Here is a 24,303-nt window from a genome sequence, read left to right as displayed (position 1 = left end):
ATCAAAACAGAGTAATTTCTGTTCAAAATTCATAATTAGTTCAATACTGCTTTGAATCAAGATCCGTAAATTTCTTAACCTTAATATGCCATAAAAACATTCATTGAATCATTTCATCAAACACATAGCATGCGTGCTAAAGAAATTAGCTCCTATACTTTGCCATTGGCTTCAATTCCATTTTAAATTCAAACCAACACAATTTCAACATCTCCAACATCTCAAATATCAACACAAATATCAATTCTAAACTTCATCCCATTTCCAAACTTGAATAAAAATATAACATACTTACACCATCTTGAAGATCTTGGAGAGAGGATCACAAATCTAACTTCATTTCATAATTTCCTTGAACAAATCTCCCATAGATTGAAGAAGAAATTAGAAGATGAAAGGAAAAATGAAGAACCCTAGCTCTAAACCGATGGAGTAGGAAAAAGAGAAGAGAAAATGATACAAAAATCATTCCCCAATCAAATATATACCATCCAAACCTCAAAACACGTTTTTTGTACAAGTGCTGGGCGCCATGGCGCGTGATTTTGGCGCAGCCGCGCGCCCCTTGCTGCCCAAACACCAAAATTTCAGCACTGCGCGCGCTAGGGCGCCGGATCCTGCGCAGGGGCGCGCAGTATTCTGCCAAGAACGCATTTTTAACTTCAGAATTTGCGAAAGTGGTAAACTACAAAGTTGTAGCCCTATGTCTTGGCTTGCATCTCCAATTGGCCTCATGTCATTTGGAGATCTGAGTAAAAAGTTATGCTAAATCTCCCAACATGTGTCATTGTAGGAACGACGATACGCACGACGCATTTCGGGGCGCTTTTGGCTCATCTTCCCAAATGATTTGAACAAAACTCAAAACATGAAAGTTATAGCCTTATGTCATATCTTTTTAATGAAAGTAGCCTCACATCAATTGGATCAATATACAAAACATTATGCTAAAAACCACAACTACTGCCATATTTTTCATACCGTTTCTGCACTTCCATCACCTATGCAGCTCAAATTCAACCTTTGATTCTACCCATCAATTTTCTATTCCATTCTATAACATTCATTACGATTTATACCACAACGTAAAGTCATAAACCATCACAACTAATGCCACAATATTTCAAAATTCGGGCATTACAGCTATGTGATAAATTTATGAAATATTCTTAGTGCCATAGCATGCACAACTAGAGAACTCTTGTCCTTAATGTACATCTTACAGTCTCGTCAGAGAATTCATGCACTACTATTTCGTTAGATCACATAGGATATCCACACCCGTAGGTGAGCGGTGAATTCTCAACTACAATGCACTAGCTCCTACACATGTCGCAATTGCATCCAACATCGCCACCTTGTGACCCTTGCAGAGTCCGTAAACGAGTCAAATCACAATCCTAGTATGCAAAGCCTCAGTGTTGTCCCAGGTCGTAAGGACTAATGATGTACAATCATTACTATGAAATTTTTCTCTCAATGAATGATAACCACTTGGAATGTCCTAGGGAGAGTTGTTTGGTACAATCATCATATGATTGCCCATCTGCATGATTGGACATCTCTATGCCCTTACTATGAAACACGCTACACAACATCATAGATGCTAGTCTCAAGCTCGAGTGACATTTATCCTTGTTTTCAGACGGCTGAATCGACTAGGAACAAATTTAGAATAAACAGTGTTTACAAATGAGTTTCAAGATTAAAGTACGATTCATTTGTATGAAAGTATAATCAAGGTATTTATCTTTATTGATTGCATGAGTATACAAATAAAGTAAATGAAACTATAAAATATATATTATATTAAAATAAAGACTATTTATTACAACAGAGTCAATAAATTCATTAGCCAACTGTTGGCTTACAGAGCATCTAATCTAACAATCTGCCACTTGTCCTAGAGCCAACTACCCATAAACTTTAATCCCATTGTTTCGCGACGGTTCTCAAACATTGGTTCTGACAAGGGTTTTGTAAGTGGATCAGCAATGTTATCTGCAGAGGCGACTTTCTCGACTGAAATATTCCCTCTTCCCACAATCTCTCGGATGATGTGGAATTTCTTCAGTATATATTTGGATCGCTGATAAGACATTTGTTCCTTTGCTTGTGCAACGACACTAGTGTTGTTGCAGTACACCGGGACTATATCTACTCCATTAGGAATAATGTCCAACACTTGGACTAAATTCCTCATCCAAAATGCCTCTTTGGCAACAGTAGATGCAGCAATATATTCAACTTCAGCGGTGGAATCCACAAAGTTGTCTTGCTTGGAACTCTTCCAAGAGATGGCCGCACCATTAAGCATGAAAACAAAATCAGAGGTTGATTTTGAATCATCTACGTCACTTTGGAAGCTAGAATTAGTGTAGCCTCCAATTTTAATTCCCCACCCCCATAGACCATGAACAAGTTCTTAGTCCTTCTTAGGTACTTAAGAATATCATTCATGGCCTTCCAATCCATTGGACCAGGGTTTACCTGATATCTGCCTGTAACACTCAGAGCGTAAGCAACATCAGGGCGTATTGATATCACACCATACATGATACTACCAATGGCTGACGCATATAGAATACGTGTCATCTTCTCTATCTCTTCATCAGTTTTGGGGCAAATTACTTTAGATAGAGTAACACCGTGGCACATTGGTAAGTATCATCTCTTAGACTCTTCCATAGAGAAATATTTTCAGAATGATATCGATATAAATGGATTGGGTGATCCCCAACATCTTCATTGATCTATCTCTATAGATTTGTATTTTCAATATATAGGATGTTTCACCCATGTCTTTCATGGAGAACTTACTTGCCAACCATACTTTAGCAAGTAATCCTACATCATTCCCAATGAATAGGATATCATCAACATAAAGTACTAAGAATGTCATTGCACTCTCACTAACTTTCTTGTACACACATGGTTCCTCATAATTCTTAGCAAAACCAAATTCCTTGATATTGTTATCAAATTTGAGATTTCAACTTCTTGACACCTATTTGAGACTATATATTGATCTCTGAAGTTTGCATACCTTATGCTCACTTTTTACTGATGTGTATCCCTCAGGTTGAGACATATAAATATCTTATTTAATGTCTTCATTGAGGAATGTTGTCTTCACATCCATTTGTCATATTTCATAATCATATCATACTGCTATGGCTAGTACTATTCTAATGGACTTAAGCATAGCAACTGGTGAAAAAGTTTCATCATAGTCAATCACTTGCCTTTGAGTATAACCTTTTGCAACCAGTCTTGCTTTGAAGGTCAATACCTTCCCATCCGCCCCAAACTTTCTTTTGTATATCCATTTTCATCATATGGGAACAATTCTCTCAAGTGGATCCACTAATGTTCAGACTTGGTTTGAATACATAGAGTCCATTTCAGAATACATGACTTCAAGCCATTTGGATGAATCAGTTTCAGATATTGCTTTTTTGAAGTTCATTGGATCACATCCATCACAATGCTCATCATGACCTTGTTCATTAAGAAGAGTATATCTAGCAGGTGGTCTAATAATTCTATTAGACCTTCTAGGTGCGTGTACTTCAACAACTGGTTGTTGGGGATTAGGTTCAATTTCTACAGTTGAAGGAGTATCTTGAATTTCTTAAAGTTCTATCATCTCACATTTTTATCTAATAGATATTACTTCTCTAGAAAGGCGACATTTCTTGAAACAAATATTTTTGCTTCCTTGGGATGATAGAAATAGTATCCAACAAAATTCTTTGGATATCTCACAAAGTAGCACAAAATGGATCTACTATCTAATTTGTCTACCATTCTTTGCTTTACGTAAGCAGGACATCCCATATTCTCAAGTAAGGCGTTTTGAGAGTTTTTCCCATCCATATCTCATATGGTGTTGTATTCACTGTTTTTGAATGAACATTATTCAACAATATTGCTGAAGTGTCAAGCACAAAGCTCCAAAACGATGTAGGCAATTCAATGAATCTCATTATAGATCGAACCATGTCTATCAAAGTTCGATTACGACGTTCAGAAACACCATTCAATTGTGGTGTCGTTGGTGGAGTCTACTATGAGAGAATCTCATTCTCTTTCAGATAATCCAAGAATTCAGTACTTGAGTATTCTCCACCTCGATTAGATTGAAATGTCTTAATACTCATTTCTAATTTTTTTTTTACTTTTGATCTGAATTCTTTGAACTTTTCAAACCCTTTAGATTTGTGTCTCATCAAGTAGACATACCCATACCTCGAATAGTCATCAGTAAAAGTAATAAAGTAGGATTGCCCATATTTTGTGCTAACACTTAGCAGGACACAAACGTTTGTGTGGATTAAATCCAGTAGACCATGTGCATGTTTCACATTTCCATTGAAGTGAGTCTTGGTCATTTTTCCTTTTAGACAGGATTCACAAGTAGGTAGAGAATTTATGTATGATATGTCAAACATGCATTCTCCCACTAGTTTGTGCATCTTTATTTAGGAAATATGACATAGTCTAGCGTGACATATTTGTGCGAGATCTGGATCATCTAATTTTCTTTCGTTTTTTGTTGTTTTCATATGTGCTTGGATATTATTCAACGGTATATCTTCAATTTTAAGTTATAGATATCGTTCATTAATTCTCCGGTTCCTATCAAACATCCATTCTTGTAAATATTGCAAACACTTTTAGCAAAAACACAAAAATAATAATCTCTATCAAACATAGAAATAGAAATAATATTTTTAACCAACTCAGTAACATATAAAACATCTCTCAAAATGAAAATGAAAATATGAATAATGGCTACTGATTATTTTAAAATAATTTTAAGATATAAAATATGGATTTTATTTTATAAATTTTTTCCTCCAACTATTTTAACATTTCCACCACTTTCTGATGAAAAAGAGAAATCATATTTTCTTATTGGGCATGTAGAGACCAATTAAACAATTATGATCCCCTATAATATCAGCAAATTATAATTTCTAAAAAGTAGAATCCAATTGCATCCCTATGAAACCTCTCTGTGTTTAGCCTCACGTTTAGTAAGGACACAATAATATGACGCCGTTTATTTTCACATGTCAAACCGACCCATCAATAATGAATTGTAGTGGACGGTCGCCATGAGTTTCCTCAATAATATGAGCCAAAGTCATGAGAGTTCCACTCAATTTACATCATATGTCTGGTGAAAATCACAGCTTTCGGGCATCCAGGCCTCCCAATAATATGGGTCAGAAAATGACCATGCGTAGCGTTCATCACGCAACCACGGTTAATGAAAGGAAAGAATAAATAAAATCTTTTAATTTTTACTTTTGCAAAATGATATAAATTTTGAATCTTATTCAAAATGAGGGATTTTAATTTTTAAAATTGTCTAATCATTTTAATTTAAAATTTTGTGCCACGAGTTTGTATATTTGTCGGATTCATGCAAATATTATTTAATAATATACATACATGCATACTACTATATCATCTTTCATGCATTTAATATCACATATTAGCATCAAATAATTAAATAAATTTGATTAATTGATTAAATCATGCATCTAGTAATTTTATTACTAGCCACCACAATTATTAAAGAAGTTAATAAATTAAATAAACACCTTTTATTTAATTTCTAATTTATTCAATAATAATTGATTTATTGTAAAACTTATTTTTACCATAAATAATTAAAATCATATTCTAATTATTTATTTTACAAGAAAATTATTAATTTACTAAAACTTGATTTTTAAGGAAAAATTGAACAAATTTTCATAAAATATCAATTTTATCCAAAATTTCGTAAAATCAGAAAATCGCACCCTAGGCCTGAAAAATTCAAGCCTATGACACATCACGGTGCCCGAGACGTTCCCTGGCACCCTCCTGCGCTGCCCGCCTGCTTCCCGATCAGTTCGTAAAACTAATATAGCTAAATTGAAACTGAAGCTAACAAAGCATTCAAACTGAAAGAACATCAATTAGAACCGATTACCAAAACTAGACCAGCCTAACTGATCAGTCGACCAGTTTGACTCCTGATCAGTTGCAGTTTGAATCTCAGCAGAAAAACTGACATTCCGTGCCTGAGAAGATTAGTCGGCGCATAACAGTCTGATACATCGTACTATTTTCAGAAGGATGTCTACATGGACAAAAAGACGACTCAACGAACATCATTGATAAATGCATTCAATGTGATCGTTGTAATAAAAAACTATAAATAGTTAAGGATTTCAGTTGTGAAAAGAAGATAACAAGAGACGATTTCACACGAATATTAGTTACACGACTACTCAAAGAACAATCAATTATTGAGTCAGTTGCGATTCATTTTAAAGCTCATATTTAGTATGCAAATCACAATCTCAAGATCACACTTAACTGATTTATTCATAGCAATTAATCTACTCATTTGAGCAATTCAGTTATAAACTGATAAGTTTTAAGAAAAGCTAAGAGTTTCAATTTGGCAGTGTTTAATTTCAAACTAAAGTGGGTTATTACATCTTGTTGTAATTAATTAAAGTCTTTTAGTGAAAACATATCTTTGAGATAGAAGGGATGACGTAGAAGAATTTGAAGTCTGCGAACATCCACAAAAATTCGTATGTTCATTTTTCCATACCTTCAGTTTTTACAGCACCCTACCCAAAATATTAAAATCTATCTCTCAGTTTATTTTCGCACTATTTTAGTTAACTGATTGATATTGACATACAAGATTTCGAGATCATTTCCTCAAATAACTGACTCACATTTGAAAAAGAACTCAAAAAGCCTAGTTTTTATTCAACCCCCTTTTGAACAATTTATCCGATTTAACCGATACTAACAAATGGAATCAAAGCGGCTAAATCTTGTTCTTGAATACTTCCAAATACATATATATGATAACCATGACTTCCTTCAACAAAATTCCTATGTTTTCCAGAGAAGAATTTGATGACTGAAAGATTAGAATGCAAGCTCACTTAGCTGCACAAGATGATGATATATGGTACGTCATGACTAATAAACCAATGAAGATCATGAAAGCAAATACTGTTGTTTCTCTAACTGATAGAGCACCTCATCTCATTGCGAAACCACGTGATGAGTGGACAAGTGAAAACAAAAGAAAAGCCAACTTGGATAATGTTATCAAAGATATACTATACAAGACGTTGGATAAGAACACTTTCAGCAAAATAAAGATATGCAAATCTGCCAAAGAAATTTGGGAGAAACTAATTCAATTATGTGAAGGCAATGAGCAGATCAAAGAAAAGAAACTTTCAGTTTCTGTACAGAAATTTGACAACATCAGAATTAAATCTTGTGAATAAATGAATGAATTCGATGAACGAGTCAGCAGCATTGTCAACGAACTAAATGCACTAGGAAAAATATATTCAAATAAAGAAGTTGCACTGAACATGATGCGTGGCCTTTCCAAGAAGTGGGATGTCAAGACAATGACCATGATAGAATCGAAAGATCTAAATAAAGTGGAACTTCATGAATTGTTTGCTGATCTAAAAGCATATGAATTCAAGATGCAGACAAAAGAGGGCAAACCACTCTAAGTGCTCTGAAACTGGAACCAACCATTTCAGCTGAGAAGACTGTTGAAAAACTGAACAATGACGCGATGTCATTGTTTGTCAGAAAATTCTAGAGGTTCATGAGAAGGAACCAAGGATCGTTCCAGAAGCATTATCACAAGAACGAGTCCAAGGATGAACCAAATGCTTGCTACCCTGTGGTAAAACTGGTCACTTCATAGATTACTGTCCCAAGCGGAAGAAGGACAGCAGGAGATCAGTTGAAAAGGGAAAGAAGCCTTTTGAGCACAGAAAGAGATCTAAGGATGACGAAACTTCATCCAGAAAGAAGCTTGAATCCTTAGCGGATAAAGAAAAAATTCTAAATAGGCAGAAACTGATAGTGACAAATCAAAATCTGAGAGCTCGAGCAGCTCCAGTGATGAAGAAGAGGTGAAATGCCTCATGGCTAATGATGGTGAGATTGAATCAAACAGTGAATAAATATTTAATTTCAGTTCAACTGATTTTACACGAGAATAACTTATTTTAACTTTGCATGACATGGTAAACGAGTACCGAAAGCTTGCTCTCTCCTTTGAGAAAGTTAAAGCAAAGCAAATTAATCCTAAAGATGCAAAACTGAAACTGATTGTTCACAATCAGTTGATCTGTCGAATATGAGAAAAGAAATTGCTGAGCTGACAACAGAAAAAGATGAGAACCAGTCTGTGATTCAGCGGTTAAATTCTATAAAATTCGAGACTAACTAATCTGATCCAGGTCTGGAACAAGTCATCAATTACATTGACTGAGATGCAAGGACTACATATGAACCGTCCACTACTCGTTTTTCTTTAAAATATATTAGAAATTTTTTTTCTTCTAATTCATTTGGTCGAAACACTAAGCATTTAAAATATGAATATTTTGCACCATTTTAAAATAAATCAACCAACTATTATTGAAAATCCAAAAGAACGCATTTAAAACATAAAATCGTAATCGTTAACCAACCCTAAGCTAACATTATTTCAAAAATAAACTTAACTTTAACATCCTCTCAAAAACCTCTCAAAAGCATAATAAGTCATAAAATCTTTAAAGTAGTCATAAATCATAAAATTATTTTATTTGCGGAAAACTAGCGACGGTCCTCGGGTTTTGTGCACCTTCAGTCCAAGCTAGTTCAACCATCAAGACCTCCATCAATATCAAGCCCACCTGCATCGATCAAACCTAGTGAGTCTATTAACTCAACAAACTTTAATCATGATATCAAGTATTACATATACATTCACAAGTAATAGTGAAAATAATTTTAATAAAATAACTTTTCCTGAACATAAACTTTAAACATTTTCCTTCCATTCTATACTTTTTCCTTTCTACCATATATGTATAAATTTCCCTTTTTATTGAATTCAGATACTCAATTGAGACTTTCGTATTAGCTGAAGGTCGATGGATCTATCTACGTATTACCACGGTACCGGACGACAGGGACATCAGCGACACTCTCACCCGTCAACTGATCATTGGCCTTACATATCATCGTATCATCGTATTACTCACAATCAATTCACCTCCTTCAACTTTTCATATTTCCATCACTTATAAAAATTCATGCACATATAAATCATTTTTCTTTTAAACCAAGCATGTAACGTGTCTTTTAGCATTAACGTTTCTTCATAAAATTCCATAAACATTTAAAATAAAAATTTTATCATTTATTATAGCATTAAGGGCATGCTAGGACGTCTAACAATTTTCAGGCGTAAAATGATCGTTTTGCCCTTGAAACCCAAACTTTCTCAATTTATCCTTAGGCCATAAAACGACGATCCAAATCCATCCTTATGGGATCGGTTCTGGGCACCTGCGAGGGTGCTTCAAACACAATATTCTGAATGAGATAAAATAGCTCGTGTTCTAAGAATGTAAACACCGATGAATTAAATCGAGTTTGGTTTTAAACCAAGTAGAAAATACTTGAAAGTAACCCTTCGTTAAGAAAGCTGATCGGTTTAAAATTTTTAGCTTGTGCAAACTGAATAACTGAAATAAGGGGGATCAGTTCGAGGTTGTATCATTTCAGTTATGGTGAGAACTTAACTGATATCAGCTGAACTGATCAAATCAGTTTTAAAGCAATAGTTACACAGTTAGAAACACAAGATGTGTTTATGGATGTTCGGAGACTTCAACTGCTCCTACGTCACCCCTTCTACCACCTTGGGTAGGTTCAACTAGAAGACTTTGATTTATACAACAACTTGTACAAACTCACTCAGCTTAGGAATTATGCTACTGCCTAACTGAACTCCTAGCCTAGACTGAAGGCAACACCTTCCAGCCAACACTTGTTTAATGTCCATGTGTTAAAAATTACATACACAAGTTTAATGTGTTTGTACAAGACTCACTCAGCTATTCAATAAGTTCAACTCTCTATATTTGTGTGAGTGATTGTGTGTGCGTGTGTGAGAACTGGTCTATGAATACAACACGAAGGTGTTCTCACACATTGAGGGAATTGTGCTTTTAATCTAAGTTGATAACAAGTTGAAGTATTCCCTCAAATCTGGGCTAGTTTCTTCTTGTAAGCTGATATGAGTTGAGCGTGACATATCTTCTTCCACACACATATTTTTCTCTCTTGTTCTCTTTTATTTGTTGATGGTCTTGATCTTGTATATATAGGAGCAATGTATCCGTACATCAAGACTCATCAAATATGTTAGTTGCAATTTAAATCTATTCCTCGAAATTTGTGTCTTGTCCTTTCTGATAGCCATTCTGGAACGTCTCAACTTTAAGCTCTGCTGTAATGTTCATTATGGTCCTTGGTTGGACAATTATTTTTATGTTCAAAGCTGGATTCCACTTAGATAAGCTTGTCTTGTTCTGCAAACTGGTCGGCTCTTAACTGATTCTCTGAACTGGTCAGCTGAACTGGTGTGGTGAAATCAGTTGGCTCATCAGGTGAACTGGTTTCACTGATTCAGTTGAACTGGTCAGCTGCGCTCTTCATCAGCTGGTCGGGCTTCTGCTGAACCACCTATCAGCTGAACAATCAGTTGAACTGATCTTTGGTATTTCAGTTGGACTGGTTCAGTTTGGGCAATCGGTTGACACTTTCAGTTTGCGTCTTGATAGCTTCAGTTTTGGCTCGGTAACTGATCAGTTCGAAGCCTGATCAGTTTCAGCTTTCTGCACACTTAGGTAAATTCGTTAGAAATAAAATAACAAGTTTGGTTAACATCAAAATCAAGATTGCGAATATGAAATGTTCCAACAATCTCTCCCTTTTTGATGATCACATAACTTGTTAAAATAAAGCGATTTTAAAAATAAAACCTTTAAAAATTTAATAATTCTCCCCTTTTGTGAGAATCAATGATATTTAAAACATTTAAGCGAATAAAAAGAAATTTTAGTTCGAGGGATAAACGGTTAAAAAACAATTAAAAACTCATCCTCAAGAACTGAATTAAAAACTCCTCCTAAAAAATATAATCATTTACGCGTTTAATGAAGTTTTAGCATCTTTTAACATCCAAGCAATTTAAGCAACAAATCTTAAGATAGAATTTCAGTTACATAGAAACTAACTGGATAAACATGATGTTTATTTAATCAAATGCGCGTCTCTTGTATCATACATTTAAGCACACCAACATTTGTAAGGGAAATTGCTATTACAATAGCAAAATTTAACCAACATCAAATATCAGTCAGTTTATACATAATAGAACTTGATATACCAATAACCGGTTGCCTTGAATGCTTTGAAATGTTGCATCGATCTTGAGTTTCTTCGCTAGAGGAACAATTAATTACCGTGGATTTGATCTTTCTGCTGGCTAACTGATCTAGCTAATGCAAACTAGACTCAACTGATGTTGAACCGCATTGATCATCTACTTTGATCTGATATGGCAATGAAGCGGAGGTACGCTGCTGATGATTAAGCTCCTAATCATCCAACATTTCAGCTGGTGGTTGGGTTTCATCTGTTGATCAGCGGAACTGAAATCTTATATGCTGATTAGTTTTGAAACGACCTTGATTTTTTCTTTAATCATAAATCATAAACTCTAAATTACTAAATAAAATAACTTAGCATAATCAATAATCATAATAATTTAACAAAAGAAATCTCAAGTGCATAAAATAAATCCTAAATCGACCTTCGAAAAGATCAACTAACAATAAAAAAAAAACATAAAAATATCTCTAATAAAAATCATTAACAAAATCTTTAAATCATAAATCTATCTAACTGGTGCGGAAACATAAAGGCCCTCGGATGTGTACTGCTGCACTCGATCCACACAATCGTCAGCGCCTCTCATAAATCGTCAAATCCTGCATAATACAAACCTAGTGAGTCGAAAGACTCAACACGTTCTAAACTTTGATAGCAAATAATACATATACACTCACATGCATTTAAAAGTCATATTTTTATTTAAAATAGCTTTTGAAAATAAATAAACCATTTTAAAAATCATTTAAGCATAATTAAATCATAAATCGTAAAATCATTTGAAAATAACTTTTAAGCATAAATAAATCATTTAAAAATCATTTAAAATAAACTTTGAGCATAAATAAATCATTTTAAAAATAGCTTTAATCCTCATCATAAATCATATATCATAAAAATAATTTTTTTATCATAACCTTTCCATCATATATCATTTTGGGTGAAGTTTGATCCTTGAAAGTGACTATCTTTTATTCTTTGGTCGAGTGCAGTCTTAGCTCCACATGGTCCATGGGGGTGTGCACTAGGCTCCACCGTGAAAAACTATCGTCGGGGCTCTCTCGGGGGCCTTCTCCCATAGACGGGCTCTCTCTGGAGCCTTTTCCCATAAATGGGCTCCCTCTGAGCCTTCTCCTGTAGATGAGCTCCCTTTGGGGTCTTTTCCCTTCACGACATCACCACAAATTCATATATCATATATCATATATCATATCTTTTGTCACAGTCAATTCATATCCCTGAAAATATTTTTTTTCTTTAAAAATCATAAAATAAATATAAAATTACCGTTTTGCCCTTGAGCGTGAAAATTCTCAAATTTATCTTTTTCTCACTTTTAATGACATGAGATTATTCTAAATAATTATTTAAGTTTAAATATAATTATTCATAATTTTATAAAGCTTAAAACTAGGATTTTCAATTAATTCTTTAATTAACGTTTCGTGCGGCGATAAAATCCCGAATAAATCCATAACTCCATATTTTAATCCCAAATTTTAAACATAACATTTTTAGTATTTATTCTACCCTTCCAAGTCATGAGCCACACCCGTGGACCCATGGTTTCAATTTTAGTTCTGCAATTTTCGTTTTTGACACATTATCGAACATATCGAGCCATCTCCAAAAATACTCGAGCCACGCCCGAGCCACCTCAAGCCAAACCCGAGCCAACCCATCTAGAAACCCTCTTGACCAAGCCCAACCCAAGGAACCTAGCCTTAGCTTGCTCAATCTCGCTTGGAACCAAGCTACAGAACCTGCGCTCATGCTCATATGTTAGTCCAACACTCCGAGCTTGTAGGGACTCTTCCAGCCGAGCCACGACCGAGCCCACCTGACCCTAACCATCCCTGGACCACGCCCAGACCCATCCCAAATCAGACCAAGCCCTAGACCCCGTGCGCGAGCCACCTGGATCAGAAAACTAGCAGATGCGCGTCACCTTTCTCTCTCTCATGGTTTCTCGTTCTTCCTCGAGCCAGCATCGACCTAGCCACTCAAGCCCCTAGCCCGATCCCTGCCCATCGCTCTAAGACCCTACTGGACCAGCCTGGCTTGCGCCTAGGCCAGCCGCAAGCCCCCTTATCCCGAATGCCCTGCAGCGTACCACACATGGGTGAGAGTCCCACTTCACGTGGACTCTTCCCCAGCCCCTAGCTCGAACCCTATTCTCCCTAGGACCCAACCTAGCCCTGGACCAAGACCACCCTGACCTTGACCCAACCCTGGCTGAGCCCCCATGCAAAAAAACCAAACCTTGCACCTTTAAGAACCCAACAAAACCCACGCCCCTTTTTGTGAATTTTAGCCCACGTTTCCAGCTTGATATTTCCTATTAATTCATCATGTTTTGGCTATATTTCAATAATAATTTAACATGTTTTGGCATCGTACTCATTGGATTGAAACTGTTTTTCAAAACAAGCGCGAAATCGTTTAAAACTTTGAAAATACGTAACGTATCGTAAAATAATCGAACACCTAATTTTTTTCACCCATAAACAATTAAATCATGCATAATATGATTTGTATGATGTTAAAAGAGTTTAAGAACGTGCCTTTGTGTTTATAACGCTCGAATATATGATCTTCGGCGAGGGTGCGACGTTGGACGACCAAATGACGAAGAACACAAGCTTTTGCCTTCTCCCAAATTTCGAAAATCAAAATTGTGTGTGTGTGGTGTGTTTGACGGCTGATGGGTGAAGGAATTATGGTGTTTAAAGGACCTAGATAGCTTATTTATAGATTTAATTACATGTTAATGGGCTTTGGTTTTGGGCATGTCTGCTTAAGGGTAATTGGGCCTACTTAAATAATTAAATTGGACCCAATAACACTTAATTAATTAAAACATAAAAGTTTATAAAATAGTTCCCCAAAAATAATATTTTTTATCTTTTAAAACTCCTCGTTTGCCCAAAATCGGCTTCCCGAGAAAAATGGAGCTCGACTCGTAAAATAATTCGAACTCCAACTTTTTTAGAAAAATTAAATCATTTTTAAATCATATTATGAAGCCTTGCCATTAATTAAATAAAAATACATGTTCTTGTCTTGGTCGTCCCCTGTCTCCTTTTCCCTGCCTATTATCGAATATTCGGGTAAAATCTTTAATTTCATGAAATCATGTCATATTATCATATAGTCATGCCATCACCTATTTAATCATATAATAAACTTCATGCTAACATTTAAAATCAATTAAATAAAACAATTAAGCAATTAAAATAATTTGCATGCATTTGGTTTACGTGGACTGATTTTTCGGACGTTACAAGTTTAGCTATTCTGATGTCAGTGTGGACTCAAAACCCTGCAAGTTGCTAAAAAAAATACGGAGTCGCGAAAATTGGCTACAATGTTTGTTGCAGATCCAAAAATCTTCTCTATTCTCACGGCAAACACATATAAAATTTTTAAAGGGATTTTGAATGCCATTTTAAATATCATTTTGAAACATATTTTAAAATATCAGTTTTCAAATGTACTTCTTAGAACAATTAGCTCTGATACCAATTGATGAGATCGGTTCTGGGCACCTGCGAGGGTGCTTCAAACACAATATTCTGAATGAGCTGCAATAGCTCGTGTTCTAAGAATGTAAACACAAATGAATTAATTCGAGTTTGGTTTTAAACCAAGCGGAAAATACTCGAAGTGTTGGAACTTTTCAAGTTCGCAATCTTGATTTTGATGTTAATAAAACTTATTATTTTGTTTATAATAATCTACCTTAGTGCGCAGAACAACTAAAACTGAATTAATCAATTTACGAAACCAACTGAAGTCATCGGAGATGCCAACTGATTGCCGAGACTAAATCAGTCTAACTGGTTCTTCAAACAAGCAGTTCAGTTGATTGTCCAAACTGATAGGTAATTCAGCAGGAAGATCTCAAAAGCCTAGCCAGCTTATGATGTGTCCAACTGACGAAGAACCCAACTGATCAGTTCAACTGAATCAGTGAAATCAGTTAAGCTGAAGAACCAACTGATTTCACCTCACAACAACAAGACCAGTTCAGAACTTCAGTTAGGAGCAATCAGTTGCAGATCACGACAAGCTTACTTAATGGATTCCAGTTGTGCGAGAAGGTACAAAGCCATTGTCCAGTCAAAGGACAATAATGGACGTTGCATCAAAGCATTGAAGACAAAACGCTCCAGAAGGGCAGTCAAAAGTCGAAGCACAAAGTTCAAGGAGCCGATTCAAATGCAACGGATACAATAATTGAGTCTCACTGTACGATCAACCTTTCCCGTCTATTTAAAGAGAAGATCAGCGAAGACTCAAACGAGAGACATACGAGAGTGAAAAGAGTAGAGAAGAGAAAACAGCAAAAGGGCACGCGCAGTTGCATATCAGCTTTCAGAAGCACTTAAAGCCTAGAGGGAATTCTTCATCGTTGTATCAACTTAGTTTAGAAGCCATTTTCCCTCAGTGTGTGAGAACATTCTCATTCAGTTCTCACACACACACTCACCCTCAAATCCACTCAAAAATCATCTTGCACAAAGACATAAAACTTGTGTATGTAGTCTTCGACACATAGACGTTAAAGAAGTGTTGGCTAAAAGGTGCTGCCTTCAGTCGTAGCTAGGAGTTCAGTTTAGGTAGTAGCATAAGTCCTAGCTGAGTGAGTTTGTACAAAGTGTTGTATAAATCAAAGTCTTCTAGTGGAACCTACCCGTGGTGGTAGAAAGGGTGACGTAGGAGCAGTTGAAGTCTCTGAACATCCATAAACATATCTTGTGTATTTAACTGATTAACTTCGGTTTTAAAATTGTTTCGATCAGTTAGCGCACTCATCAGTTCAGTTGTCACCATAACTGAACTGAAGAATGCAAAAACTAATCTGTCTTTCTTCGGTTATTCGGTTTACATAAGTTAATTTTTTTTTAATAACAGTCTTTTTCATGAAGGATTACTTCGAGTTTCTTCCACTTGATTTTAAACCAAACTCGATTTAATTCATCGGTGTTAATATTCTTAGAACATGAGCAATTGCAGCTCATTGGAGAATATAGTGTTCGAAATGCCTTCGAAGGCACTAGCACACTCGATACTTCAATTGGTATCAGAGCGAGTTGTTCTAAGAAGAACATTTGAAGAAAATTGTGTTTCAAAATTTAATACTTTAAAATAGTGTGTAAAGCAATTTAAAAGTATCTCATACAATTTTCAAAACTATTTGAAAATATTTATATGTCGTTCTTTAGCAAAGAGTTGAGAGGATTGGCTATGCAAGTAACATCGCAACCACTTCTTTAGATTCCTAGCTTTGTGGTTTTAATCAGCCTGCAGGGGACTGAGGAACATCTGCAAAGATGTACAGCTAAATTGCTCACTGAACAAGAACTCAGTTGCAAACCTAACAAGTCAGCTGTTCTTCAGACGAAACTCATCCTTGTTGGGATTTTGGTCGATTTCATCACCGGCTGAACTCCACGTGAGCCTAGTCAAAGTCTGCTCGACCAGTTGGGTGAGCACGGAGGACAAGTTCAAAGCAGTTTAACTCATTTCTCTAGCAAATTGAACTCACAACTGATGCAGCAGTTCAAGCAGTCAAGACAACTAGCTGATGCTATATCCAGTTCCGTCATAGAAACTGACTGATATCTGATGTTATTTGAATTATGCTATTATTGTAGCAACTTTTCCTTTTCAACTGATGTATGCAATCAGATGTAAATACATGGAAATTTATTTAAATAAAACATCATGTTTATTAAGTTATGTTTCGTTGTGATTGAATAGATATTCTCAGTTCTCTTGTCAACGACGCTTGAATGATTAAATGACTAGATAAATATCTTTCAAATACCGGTCTTTATTCAGTTTCTGAGGGGGAGCTTTTCTTTTTCCTCAAACTGAAAAATTGTTTTTCAATCAGTTTGTAAATTCAGTTGTTGAGAAAATATTCTTTCTTTTTTGTCAACTGAAAAGTGTTTTAAATACATCTAAGGATTTATCCATTCAGTCTTGAAGGGGGAGTTCTTCTCATCCTCTATCTTTAAAATAGTTTTCAAAACTTCTTTAATTCAGTTCTTGAGGGGGAGCTTTCAACGATGTTTGAATGTTCTAACCCTTGAACTGAATATATTGCGCTTAACTGTTCAAGTTTTGTAATCATCAAAAAGGGGGAGATTGTTGGAACTTTTCAAGTTCGTAATCTTGATATTGATGCTAATAAAACTTATTATTTTGTTTCTAATAATCTACCTTAGTGCGCAGAACAGTTAAAACTGAATTAATCAGTTTACGAAACCAACTAAAGCCATCGGAGATGCCAACTGATTGCCGAGACTAAATCAGTCTAACTGGTTCTTCAAACAAGCAGTTCAGTTGATTGTCCAAATTGATAGGTAATTCAGCAGGAAGATCTCAAAATCCTGGCCAGCCTATAATGTGTCCAACTGACGAAGAACCCAACTGATCAGTTCAACTGAATCAGTGAAATCAGTTAACCTGAAGAACCAACTGATTTCACCTCACAGCAACAAGACAAGTTCAGAACTTCAGTTAGAAGCAATCAGTAGCAGATCACGACAAGCTTACTTAATGGATTCCAGCTGTGCGAGAAGGTACAAAGCCATTGTCCAGTCAAAGGACAATAATAGACGTTGCATCAGAGCATTAAAGACAAAACGTTCCAGAAGGCCAATCAAAAGTCGAAGCACAAAGTTCAAGGAGCTGATTCAAATGCAACGGATACAGTAATTGAGTCTCACTATACGATCAGCCTTTCCCGTCTATTTAAAGAGAAGATCAGTGAAGACTCAAACGAGAGACATACGAGAGTGAAAAGAGTTGAGAAGAGAAAACCACAAAAGGGCACGCTCAGTTGCATATCAGCTTTCAGAAGCACTTAAAGCCCAGAGAGAATTCTTCCTCGTTGTATCAGCTTAGTTTAGAAGCCATTTTCCCTCAGTGTGTGAGAACATTCTCGTTCAGTTCTCACACACACACTCAGTCTCAAATCCACTCAAAAACCGTCTTGCACAAAGACATAAAACTTGTGTATGTAGTCTTTGACACATAAACGTTAAAGAAGTGTTGGCTGGAAGGTGCTGCCTTCAGTCTTAGCTAGGAGTTCAGTTTAGGAAGTAGCATAAGTCCTAGCTGAGTGGGTTTGTACAAAGTATTGTATAAATCAAAGTCTTCTAGTGGAACCTACCCGTGGTGGTAAAAGAGGTGACGTAGGAGCAGTTGAAGTCTCCGAACATCCATAAACATATCTTGTGTATTTAACTGATTAGCTACGGTTTTAAAATTGTTTCGATCAGTTAGCGCACTCGTCAGTTCAGTTGTCACCATAACTGAACTGAAGAATGCAAAACCTAATCTGTCTTTCTTCGGTTATTCAGTTTACATAAGATAAAATGTTTTCTAATAACAGTCTTCTTCACGAAGGATTACTTCGAGTTTATTTCACTTGGTTTTAAACCAAACTCGATTTAATTCATCGGTGTTAATTGTAGTGCCCAAAAATCAGTACACGTAAATTCCATGCATTTATTTAATTATTAAGGCATTTATTTAATTTTAAAATGAGTCTTAGTGGTGCATGATTTATTTAAATGCATTATTTTAAATTATTCATGTTTATGTGATCCACGGTAAAATGTTTTTCGAGTTTCATGTTTCAGGCGAGTATTCGAAGTGGGATTGAAGAAAAGACCGGTGACGATTTTGGTAATTTAAAAGGCGGTATTTTAATTTTAGTTAAGGATGGGGCATTTTAAATAATTTATTTAGTTTTAGCATTCTAAAAGCCTAAGTTATTTATTTGAGTGAGTTTAGAATTTTAAAACTTTTAAAGTTTAGCAAGTGTGCTTTTATTTTTAAATTAGGGACTTGGTTTGTAGTGAGGATTAACATTTTAATCAGCCTTTTTATTAGCATTTTTTTAGTTAATATTTTTAATTGTTTAATTAAGCCATTTAATTCCCTAATTAAACTCAAAACTCACACACACACACTTTTACACACCCCTATACACGACACAACACACACACATGTTTCATTCAAACTCTTATTATTTTGAGAAGAGAAAATTAGGGTTCTTGGAACCTTAGAGAAGCCGCCCCTTCCTCTGATTTCTTTCAGCAAATTTTCGTTGATCTCATTGCAAGAAAATCGTTCCATGGTCGTCACGGATCAAGCCTCGCTTCCTTCCCGCTTCGGTATCGTCGTATCGTGAGTTTTTCACATTAAAGGCACGTATAATCTGTTTTTCCTGCGTCGATCTTGTCATAGTATTTATTTTGATGTGTTATGTACGAAATCATGTGTATAAGATGTAGTAGTTTGAGCAGAAAAATTATTTGATGTGTTTTGAAGAAATCCCTTGATCTGAAAACTCGAATTTTACTGTATTTTGATTTACTGTGATTTTTCAGTCGAGAATCTGAGAAAACTTTCAATACAAAAAACGTAGAACTTTTTAATACCTTTGATTTTATATAAGATGCAAAATTTTTGAATGAAAATTTAGTGAGTTATGGTGTTTTTCGTGGGACTGCTCAAGCTGCGATTTTTACGTAAATTGTGTTCTTGAAGTTATTTGTTGCATGCTTCGTTGGGAATCGACGGGTAATTGCTGCTACGTTTAGGTAAGTCAAGAATGATATTGGGATTATTATGTGGTGTCTGATTTCATGTCGTTAGGCTCCAAGTTGAATCAAGAGTCGTAGGAAGAAAAATAGTGTCGAATTTCGGGTTGTGTCGTTGGTTGTTGCTTGTCGCTCTTGGGAACAATTTTAATGATTTACTGGGGTTTGGTACAATGTCGTAGCGTCAAAGGATGGGTCTTGAGGTGTCGATTCATAGCCATTTGGGTTTGTTGAGGAGAATGGATTATCATGTCAAGTTTTTCACGCAGTTTCGACCTTCAGTGCCCAGCCAGACCCTCACACGGACCCTGACACGGGATCCGTGCCTTTGTTTCCTTCGAGTAGCCATTTTTGCGAGCTGACACGGACCCCCACATGGACCAGGGCATGGGGTCCGTGCCTTTGTTTCTTTTCGGTGTCAAAATTTGCGAAGCTACCCGGACCCCTACACAGACCCTAGCACGGGGTCCGTGTCCTTCATTCTTTTCGGTAGGTCTTTTAGCGAACCTACACGGACCCATACACGGACCCGGGCACGGGGTCCGTGCACTCACGTTTCTGGGAAAAGTTTAACGTTTGCTTTGGGGTTTGATGTCATGGTTTAGTCCAAGGATTATCAAGGTCGAGTCATGGGAAATTTTAGAATGTCCTAAGAAATGATTGAGTTTGAGAGTAAGCATGATAATTACGTCTAAGCTATGCAAGTTAAGTATGCAATTTTATGTTAGTATGTGCAGCAGTGGCCCCAGTCGAAGTCCAACGAATCCCTCAACGCCAAGTAAGTATGTTCGACGTGCAAAGAAAATATTTTCAAGTTTTTGAGGTATGCTAATTGTCTTGTGACCAAATTATGTTTAGGATTGGAAATCGTTAAATTATGAACGGGGAGCAATCCGCCCGTTAAATTATGAACGGGTTTAGGTCGAGATTGGAAAGCGTTAAATTATGAACGTGGACCAATCAGCCCGTTAAATTATGAACGGGGATCTCATGTTTGTGGCAGTGGATACGTCCCTGTCATCCCAGTACTGTGGTTAGTCTGATTAGGCGGTTATATTATGGGTCACTTGCTTTGAAACATGCCTCTACACAAAATGATGAAGTTATGTATGTTCTAGTATGTTCAAGTATGCAAGCATGTTTAAGTAAAGTTTTATGTTGATGGCACGTCTATGTATGTATGTACATATGTTCAAGCTTTTGATATGCAAGTTCAAGTTTTAAGTATGTAAGCTCTAATTTGAAGTTGCATGTGGTTTTATTACGTATTATTCGTTACTTCCAGTTTATACGTGTTGAGTCGTTAGACTCACTAGACTTGATCGATGCAGGTGAGGATGTTTATGAGGAGGCTGGAGGTGGGGACCAAGGAGCAGGCTTGGACTGAGTGGGAGGCTAAACCCGAGGACCGCCATGTTTTAAGTTTTATGTAAACATTTATTTCTTATGTCAAACTTTGAATTTCAAATCTTTTGTTGCAACAACTTGAGAGACGTACAGTTTTACTTCTTTTATCGAATTATTTTATGTTCACTTTTTATTTAAGAAAATTTTTAATTCTTCCGCAAATTTTAAGTATAAAAAGTACAGTACGTTACATTAATATTCTTAGAACACGAGCTATTGCAGCTCATTGGAGAATATAGTGTTCGAAATTCCTTCGAAGGCAATAGCACACTCGATCCTTCACGAAGTAATCATTCGTTAAGAAAGCTGATCAGTTTAAAATTTTTAGATTGTGTAAACTGAATAACTGAAATAAGGGGAATCAGTTCAAGCTTGTATCAGTTCAGTTATGGTGATAACTTATCTGATACCGGCTGAACTTGTCAAATCAGTTTTAAAGCAATAGTTAAACAGTTAGAAACACAAGATATGTTTATGGATGTTCGGAGACTTCAACTGCTCCTACGTCACTCCTTCTACCACCTTTGGTAGATTCGATTAGAAGTCTTTGATTTATACAACATCTTGTACAAACCCACTCAGCTTAGGACTTACGCTACTGCTTAACTGAACTCCTAACCTAGGCTGAAGGCAACACTTTTCAGCCAACACTTGTTCAATGTTTATATGTTAAAGACTACATACACAAGTTTAATGTCCTTGTGCAAGACTCACTCAACTATTCAATAAGCTCAACTCTCTGTATTTGTGTGAGTGATTGTGTGTGCTTGTTTGAGAACTGATATATGAATACAACACGAAGGTGTTCTAACACACTGAGGGAATTGTGCTTCTAATATAAGCTGATAACACATTGAAGTGTTCCCTCAAATATGGGCTAGTTGCTTCTTGTAAGCTGATATGAGTTGAGTGTGCCCTATCTTCTTCCACACACTTATTTTTCTCTCTTGTTCTGTCTTATTTGTGATGTTCTTGATCATGTATATATAAGGGCAATGTATCCGTACATCAAGACTCATCAAATATGTTCATTGCAATTTGAATCCGTTCCTCGAAATTGTGTCTTGTCCTTTCTGACAACCATTCTGGAACGTCTCGACTTTAAGCTCTGCTGCAACATTCATTATTGTCCTTGGTTGGACAATTATTTTTATACCCTTGTGCAAAGGTGGATTAAACTTAGATAAGCTTGTCTTGTTCTGCAAACTGGTAGGCTCCTAACCGATGCTCTGAACTGGTCTTGAGCTGGTCTGGTAAAATTAGTTGGCTTGTCAGCTGAACTGATTTCACTGATTCAGTTGAACTGGTTAGCTGGGCTCTTCATCAGTTGAACTCTTCATCAGCTGGCCGAGCTTCTGAAGGTCTTCTGCTGAACCACCTATCAGTTGAACTGGTCTTTGGTATTTTAGTTGGACTGGTTCAGTTTGAGCAAACAGTTTGGCGCTTTCAATTTGCGTCTCGATAGCTTCAGTTTTGACTCGATAACTGATCAATTCGAAGCCTGATCAATTTCAGCTTTCTACGCACTTAGGTAGATTCGTTAGAAACAAAACAACAAGTTTTGTTAACATCAAAGGCAAGATTACGAACATGAAATGTTCCAACACGTCCAAACTTAACATATGACCTTAAATACACCCATAAATATTTTTTAGACGTAAACTTAAGTTTCTCGACTAATTTCTCAATTCGTTTTTAAACTTAGACGTACATCCTTGTTTTGACTCGTATGGACTTGAAAACTTAACCAAACTTGAACCAAAGCTTATTAACACCTAATCATACCATGTACAACCCAAATCAAGCCCATTAAACCCTTGGACCAGCCTAGGATGCCTTCTGAATTTTTATCCCTATCTTTTTGAAACCTTTGTTTACATACCATGAGTTACTTCAAGCCTAAGCCCAAACCATCCTGTCCAGCCCCTAACCATCGACCCTAGGACACTACTCAAGCCCTTGAAAACCTACTGGACTAGGCCTAGCACCCCAACCGTGCCCAGCCCTTCAAGCCGTGCCCTTGGAGCCATGCACGACGTCAAGCTTGCGTACTAGCCCCTAGCCTTCGCACCAACTATCGTGCAGCCACCCTAGGACCCTACTGGACACCTATGGACCCTACTGGACCAATCTTGAGAAACCTAAAGCCCACAGCCCCTCAAACTCGTCTCAAACGTGCGTGGCTCCTCCCTTGCTTCACGCGATCACCCTAGCCCTTCGAACCAACTCTTGTGCCTCCACCCTAGGACCATCATGCAGCCCTCTTAGGTCTCTTAATCATGCCCTAACAGCAGCTACAGCCGTGGCTGTCAAGGGTGCCCTAGCCGAAACCCTAGTACTAAGAAACATACAATTTTCGTTCAACCTAGTTACCCTCCATGTATAGCCCTTGTGCAACCTTGTCTAGGCCATTAAACCCTCTAAAATTTATCCCTTTTGGTGTCCCTACCAAAGCAGCCCCTTCATGCATCAATAGCAAGAGTTTTAAATCATAAAAACTTGAGTTCTTGGCATAGCATGGCATCAAAACGAAAATAATTACAACGCAATATATTTTTCATGCAAATATACACCAAACACATAATATGATGTGATAGATGAGAAAAAGAAGATTAAGGCGTGTCTTTGCGTTTATTACGCACGAAAACGAGTCGAGATGCAAAGAACGTCGACATAGGGAGGAACTTGCTGAATTTCCTTCAACTTCGCGTGATTTTCCCATGAAAACTTGTGGTGTGTGCCATGTTGTGTGTGTGATAGAGAGTCCTTGTGTTTAGAGGGGTTGGGGCATGAGTTTTAGTGTTTTAGGGCTTAATATTTAATATGTAACACAAGGTGCAAGCTTGAGCCCATCGACTTAGTATAAAAGGCTCATTAAGCCCATTAGTATATATTTAAAATATTTTGTTCAAGAAATTTTGTGAAAATATTAGCTGAGTTCTCAAAAAGTCCATAGTTTCATTGAAAATTGAAT

The sequence above is a fragment of the Primulina huaijiensis genome, chromosome 3 (assembly GCF_012295235.1).
Source record: "Primulina huaijiensis isolate GDHJ02 chromosome 3, ASM1229523v2, whole genome shotgun sequence".
NCBI lineage: Eukaryota > Viridiplantae > Streptophyta > Magnoliopsida > Lamiales > Gesneriaceae > Primulina > Primulina huaijiensis.
Note: the sequence above shows the minus strand (reverse complement) of the source record.